Genomic DNA, 7101 nt, shown 5'->3' with positions numbered 1-7101 from the left:
TTATACAGCCCTAAAAGAAGTGAATTAGGAAGTCATAAAAAGACATGGAGGAAACATGTATATTATTATTTATTTATTTATTTATTTTTGGTACCAGGGATTGAACCCGGGGCACTGAACCACTGAGCCACAGCCCCAGCCCTTTTTTATATTTTATTTAGAGACAGTGTCTCTCTGAGTTGCTTAAGGCCTCACTAAGGTGCTGAGGCTGGCTTTGAGCCTGGGATCCTCCTGCCTCAGCCTCCGGGTAGCTGGGATTACAGGCATGCGCCACCGTGGCCGGCATGAAATTAGGAAGTCAAAGAACTCAGTCTTCTCAGGCTCCCCGCTGCCTGAGTCCAGGTATGTGATATCCCGGAAAAGTGGAACTATGGACGCCACGAAAATTTCCGTGCTTGCCGGGGTTGTGGAGAAGGAAGGGTGAGCAGGCGAGGACAGGACGTGTGGCAAGTGAAATGTCGTCTGCACTGTGAGGTGGCTGCGGCCAAGGCGCGCTGCGCAAACCCGCGGAGCGCACCAGCTTAGGAAGGAGCCCCGGGGAGCCCACGGCGTGGCCTGGGGAGTCGAGGAAGGCAGACTGGACTCCGCCCGACCCAGCTGGTGTCCCGTCGGGAATCACGAGGAGACGGGGTAGAGGCGGAGAGGAGGCCACTCAGGCCGGGACCGAGGGGCCCGGCTGGGCAGCCACACCCAGGCTCAGGCAGGGCCAGGGGAGCTGGAGGAAGGCCTCCTAAGGCGCGGGGGGCCTGGGGCCCAGGAGGAGCCTGGAAGGCAGCGTCTCAAAGCCGGGACACCGGTGGAGGCCAGGAGGCCAGGCAGGACCTGATGGGAACCCTGGGTGACAACCAGAGAAGCAGATGGCGTGGGAGGACGAGGGTGCCGGCGGGAGGCCTCCACAGTCAGGAGGCCCGGATTCCCAGTGGAGCACAGGACAGCCCGGGTCCAGAGGGAATATTCCAGAATGGAGCCCTTGGGAAAATAAGTCCATGAAGAGGGAGAATTCCAGGACGAAGAAGAGAAGTAAAACACCAAGAGAGGACGGCAAAGGAGCATGGAAGGAGCGAGGAGAAGCACGCCCATCCCTCTGAATGAGGGGCGGAGGGAGGAGACACAGAGAAGAGGAAGAATTCTTTGGGATTTGCAATTCCAAGTCTGCCTGGGTCCAGCAGGATTTCAAGGTTTTCAGCATGAAAATGGAAGGTTCCAACTTCCTTCGAACTCTAAACCTGCGTGTACCAGCTCCACGTTTTTGGGTCCTCACCCCTTCAGGTAAACAAGTCAGGACTGCTTATCTCTCAGTCACTCAGGAAGGAGCAGGAGCCACTGTCCTTATCTGGTCCTGCTTCCTGCTCAGAGGAGCAATCCCCACCCCACCTCCACCCCGGCAAGTCAAGGCGGCCCCAAATCCTCTCCCTATTTCCCACCTTTGAACATGGCAGTGGCCTCTGGAGGTGCCATGTTTATTGTTGTAGGAGTTGAGTCATAAATCATGCTCCTGACATATGCTAATTGCAGTAAGCAGATACAGCCAGGAATAGGGGAGAAAGCTCCCTTCCGGATTTATAAGGCACCAGCTAGAACATAAACTCAGGGTGGGCAGGAGCATGGTGACTGTGGTCGGTCCTCTGTGGCCAAGACTGTCCCAGAACCCAGATCAGAGTAGGCACTGAGTTAAGTATTTCTTACACACCTGTTCAAGGCAGGAAGATCCAGATAAAACTTGAAGATGTACTAATCATTTAAGTCTATGTCCTAATCCAGACTCATCAAGTTTCTATAAATATTCCCAAATTGCTTTTTTTCTTTGAATTGTCTCACCCTCCTCTCTTTAAATCTCTATGCACAAGAGAAATTCCTACACTGAGTTCACTGAAATGTTTAGGGGACAACAGAGAGAGGACCGCTCTTCTCTTCCTCTCCTTTGCATATGTTTGAACCACTTATTCAAAACAAACATAACCTCATAATATTGAGCACTCTGTCTCAAGACTTGCTTTACACAGGATTATTACAGCTGGGTTACCAAAAAAAAATTAATAAAAATAATGAAAGAAAGCACATTTCTTAAAAATTTTGCCCTTGCCAGGCTTGGGGACACATGCCCATAATGCCAGCAGTTTGGAGGCTTGAGGACGCAGGATCGAAAGTTCAAGCCAGCTCAGCCACTAAGCAAGACCCTATCTCTAAATAAAAAATAAGACAACAAGCTGGGGATATGACTCCGTGGTTAAGCACCCCTGGGATCAGTCCCGGGTACAAGAAAAAAAAAAAAAAAAAAAAGAGAGAGAGAGAGAAAGAAAGAAAGAAAAGAAATTTGCCCTTTAAGAGGAACAAGAAGTGCACCAATATGAAAGAACAGATCATGAGTCCGAAACCCCCTTGGATATTCTACCAGCATCTCCAAACCAAATTCTGGGTCCACACTGAGCACCTGTCTTTTTCCCTCTGGTCTGCCCCTCTGGGTTCCATTTCAGAACATCACCATGGCCGTCTTATGTTAAGCCCTCTGGAGGGCCCTGTGGACATGCTTCTCCTCTGCCCTTGAACGTCACAGTCCCCAAGTCCTTTTCTCCCTAGAATCTGCATCTCCCATCTGCTTCTCAACATTCCTCTCCCTGGACCTGCCGGGAGCGCATTCTACGGGCCTCTCTCACCTGGACGACCACTGGGGAAAACCAAAGAGGTTTCTCAACACCCAACCTTGCTGGCCTGCCATGTGATCACCAGCCTGACACCTCCAAAATGCAGACCCGCTCGGGTGGTGCTTAAAGCCTCGAGGGGTCTCCTGCTCCCCAGATGAAGTCCAAGCTCCGTAGTCAGGCACATAAACGCCCTTCCCAGCCTGCGCTGCCTGCTCCCCGCATCCCCAAGGTTCCCCAACGAGCCAAGCTCCTCTTTGTCTCTGCAGCCTGGAGCCCTCTTCCCCTGGGGTTCAACCCCACTGACCCCTCTCCTCCAGGAAGGCTTGCTTCCTTGACCCCCGACCCCCGCTTGGCCTGGCTGAAGGCTGCACCTTGCCTGTGCTCCCAGGACACCTGGCCTTGCTCTCATGTCAAGCTGAGCTGAAAGGGATCATTCACAGCTGTCTCCGCAGGAAACACCAGGCTCCAGCTCCACAGGGGCAAAGACACTGGTCACCACTGTCTCCTGGCCTGAGCCCAATGCCCACTCTGTCTCCCTATTTGAGTCCCTAGATCTAGCACCATGTGAAAAAAGTAGGTGTGCATGAACAACCATGAATAACTAGAACATTCTGGAAGCTAAAATCCACTTCTGAGATGAATACACTGCAGTTTGCTACCTGGACCTGTATTCAGTGCCAAAATACACGTGTGACCTGTGTGAATGGCAAGGAGAGATGTATTTCCGACGTGCACAGAAGAAAACGTTACGGTGGCTAGGGCTGCGGAACAAATATCCGTGAACAGAACTTCCAGAAGTTGGGAAAAGCATCCTCCAGTCGGCAGCATTTGATTTAGACATCAAAAGGTGAGTTTAAACCCTTATTAACACTTACTAGCCGGTCATATATCCTTCCTGGGACTATTTCCTCATCTGAAAAACAAATCCCCCCCAGTTTTAAAAGCCCAGGATTTGGAATGAAAGGTCTGCCATTTTTTATACACTAAATTTGAAGGAAGTTCGAATCAGAAGATTGCTGAGAAAAACAAAATAGGATACCAGTGTGTCTCACATCCGACACCACAGTATATTTATATGTAAGATTTAAAGATAGCAAGTGGTTTAAAATAATTTAGCAACAAGTTATTCTAAAAACATTTTGTGGAGAAAATATATATAAACAATTATAGACAAAATTATAAAGTGCCTGGTATTTTAAAAGAAAACCCAGAGAATACAGCAATCATTTCAGAGTCAGGAAGTCTAGTGGGAAACAACCTATGATTTACAGTATTTGTAAAATTTTTTCAAAAACTGTCTAAAATTGCACCGTTTTCCTTTTGTTTCATTTTTTAACTGCTACATAAACAGTGTGACAAGATGATTCCACAGTGCCTTGTCATTATACATGCTCAGAATGGGCAAGTGGCTGGCACAACGCAGCCTTTCCACAGAACACAATTCGTGAAACAATTTATTTTGGCCTCCTCTTTGGCAATACCATGCTGTTGGGGATACTGGAATCAATATTATTACATTTAAATTATATCTTAATTTTGATACTCTTTATAACCACTTTGATCAAATCTATAGTTTATAAATTTAAAATGGTTTACAAATTTAAAGAAACTCTGATGAAAACATTTGTTTTCCATTTTCCAAGTTTCTAAGTCACAGAGGCTGCAGTGTTACGCCAGAGTGTCCTATTCTAGTGTTTAAGAATTGGATATGCGTTCAGCAAAGGCTCTTGGCTCTTTCTTAGTATGTTGCACACTTAAAAAAATGCATAGGGCTGGAGGTGTAGCTCAGTGGTAAAGCACCTGACTGGCATGTGTAAGGCCCTGGGTTTGATCCCAGCACTGAAAAATAATAAATAAATACACAAATAAAGAAACACACACTATTACTTTAATTTTCTTAGATTGCTTCAAATAATTTCTTAGTAAAGCCATCAGTTCTGTGTATACTCTTATGAATATAGTGTTTATGACTCTTTATCTTTTGTGATCTTGCAGTTTTGATTTTAAAACTCTTCCAAAAGAGTATTAGTTTCGTTATTTTAAACCTAAGAGACTAAAATTTTTTAAATTATTAGGGTTTTATAGATTAGGCATTTAACTCACCAGAAAAGTATAAAATATCTTATCAAATAGAAAAGGAGGAGAGTAGATTGAGCCTCATAACCTAAAGGAATCTTCTAGGCCCTAATTATGAAGAAAACTACCCACTGGGTCTTCACACACTCCGTCTATTAATCCATTCATTTTGTATATTATTTGCAGTGCTGGGCACTGAACCCACAGCCCTGCACATACTACTCAGCTACAGCCCTGGCCCGAATCCGGGTATGTATATTCTAATATTACTCCTAAGCCCGTCTCATTCTGGTAAGTTCCTAAACCACAGCAAACTGTTAGACATACTTTGGGGCAAAAGCACACCCCTCGGATGCTCCCAGAAATTGGAGCCAGACCAGATTCACCTGGCTCACCACAGCTGCAGCCCAGTCACCTCCTGCTCCCTCTCTGCCTCCTCTCTGCCGTCCTCCTGGCAGGGCTACGCTCCTCCCACAGTCAAGCTTGGCTCCTGGGCTGTGGGCTCCCGCGGTCTCAGCTCTGCTGCTGTCTCTCTCCTCCAGGATCGTGGGCTTCCAATAATGCAAAATTATGTAGGTCCCTAGTTGCTTCTGACTTTTTTCCTGTCCTCATCCCCCAGCCTATGCTGAGAACAGGGCTGCACTGTCTCCTTTACTGTTCGGTTTCCAGTGGCTTGAAGCACTGTAGCTCTTCTAGCACATTCCAGCTTGTTCTCATGGGGTGTTCCACTACCTGCATCATGAGTGAATGACTACCAGCATTTAAAGATTCCAGGTGTGCACTCTCTCTTATCCAGGTCATTTTCTCATAGCCCCTGTGTCCCTATGGTCACGATCACTGTGGGCCAAAGATGAAACCATACTTAGAGCATTGAAGGTCTCCTGAGTCTCATATCTCACTCAAAAAAAAAAAAAAAAAAAATTATAATATGGATTACTGTTGGAAGGATCACTGGAGCCAATTAATCACATCCAATGTTTCCTTACAAACAAACGAACCAAAAATATGAAGTTGCATTGTTACATCTGTAGTAAGTTCTAAAGTCAATATATATATATGATGGGACATCAGTAAAACCTTTCCTTGAAAATTCTATGCATCATCCCCAAATATACGTGTTTTTGTACACATCTCATCATGTGTCTGTAAATATAGCAGTGTAATTTCCACCAGGGTTTGGTGGAAGCAGAGTTGTTACCTCCATCAAGCATTCTGTAAAGTAGTTGCATTTTTAGAGATCGTGGACTAGAAAAAGCTACTTTTTGTTTTGATTTCTTCCATTGTTCTACTAAGTGCAAATAGTTCAAAGGAGCATTTTCTGCAACACCACTGAACAGATTGTGCAGATGAGCTAATGCTACAAAAAAACTGCAGCCAAGATGGTAGTGAGAAAGCTTGTAATGACCACAATGAGATGACCTGACCCCAACGTCAAGTCTCTGTGAACACTTTGAAAACTGTCCCCTAATTTCCCCAAGTAATGTATTAATTTTCTAGTACATGTGTCTAGAAAATTTATAAATTCTTTTATATGAGAATTGTTTGCCAAGAAGTAATTTTTCAGAACTATTTCTATAAAATGAGAATAAAATATATAGTCTGGAAAAATAGCTTCTTATATCTAGCTACCAGTTATTTAAGGTACTCTGTGTTTAAAATCATAAATCAAGTGAATGTAAAAACACTACAAAAATGTAGATGCCCTTCTTGCCACTTCTGTTCCACAAAATCAATTTTAGTCTTAAAAAGAAATAGTCCATGTAATTAACATATGACCCATAATTTCACTCCTGGGCATTTGGCCCAGGAAAATGAAAACTTATATTCACACAAAAACTGCTACATCGAAGTTTATAGCAGTTTTATTTGTAACAGTCAAAAACTGCAAAGTACCCTGAAGTCCCAATACCAGGCACTGGTTAAAGGGAATGTGGTCCACCTGCTCTGTGGACTACTACTCAACAAACAGGGAACAAACCGTGGCAACCCGCAAGCTGAATGTCCAGAAAACAATGCCAAGTAAAAAAGCCAGTCCCAGGGGTCACTTGCTCTCACTCAATTTACACACCATTCTTAAAAGGGCAAAATTACAGAAATGGAGGACGGTCAAGCGGTTGATAGGCTACTCAGCTTTTCATCACTGTAACCAAAAGACCTGACAAGAGCAACTTAGAGGAGGAACAGTTTATTTTGGGCTCAGTTTCAGAGGTTCAGTCCATGGTGCACTGACATGGCTGCTCTGGGCCTGAGGTGAGGCAGGACATTATGGTGGAAGGAAGTAGCAGAGGAACGCTGCTCAGCAGGGCTGTCAGGAGACAGAGAGAGTGAGGAGAAAGGGATGGGACACAATCCCCAAGGGCACACTCCCAGTGACCTCCTTCCT

Source organism: Sciurus carolinensis, chromosome 16 (genome assembly GCF_902686445.1).
Source record: "Sciurus carolinensis chromosome 16, mSciCar1.2, whole genome shotgun sequence".
NCBI lineage: Eukaryota > Metazoa > Chordata > Mammalia > Rodentia > Sciuridae > Sciurus > Sciurus carolinensis.
The sequence above is the reverse complement of the archived record's forward strand: the minus strand, read 5'-3'. Positions refer to the sequence as shown.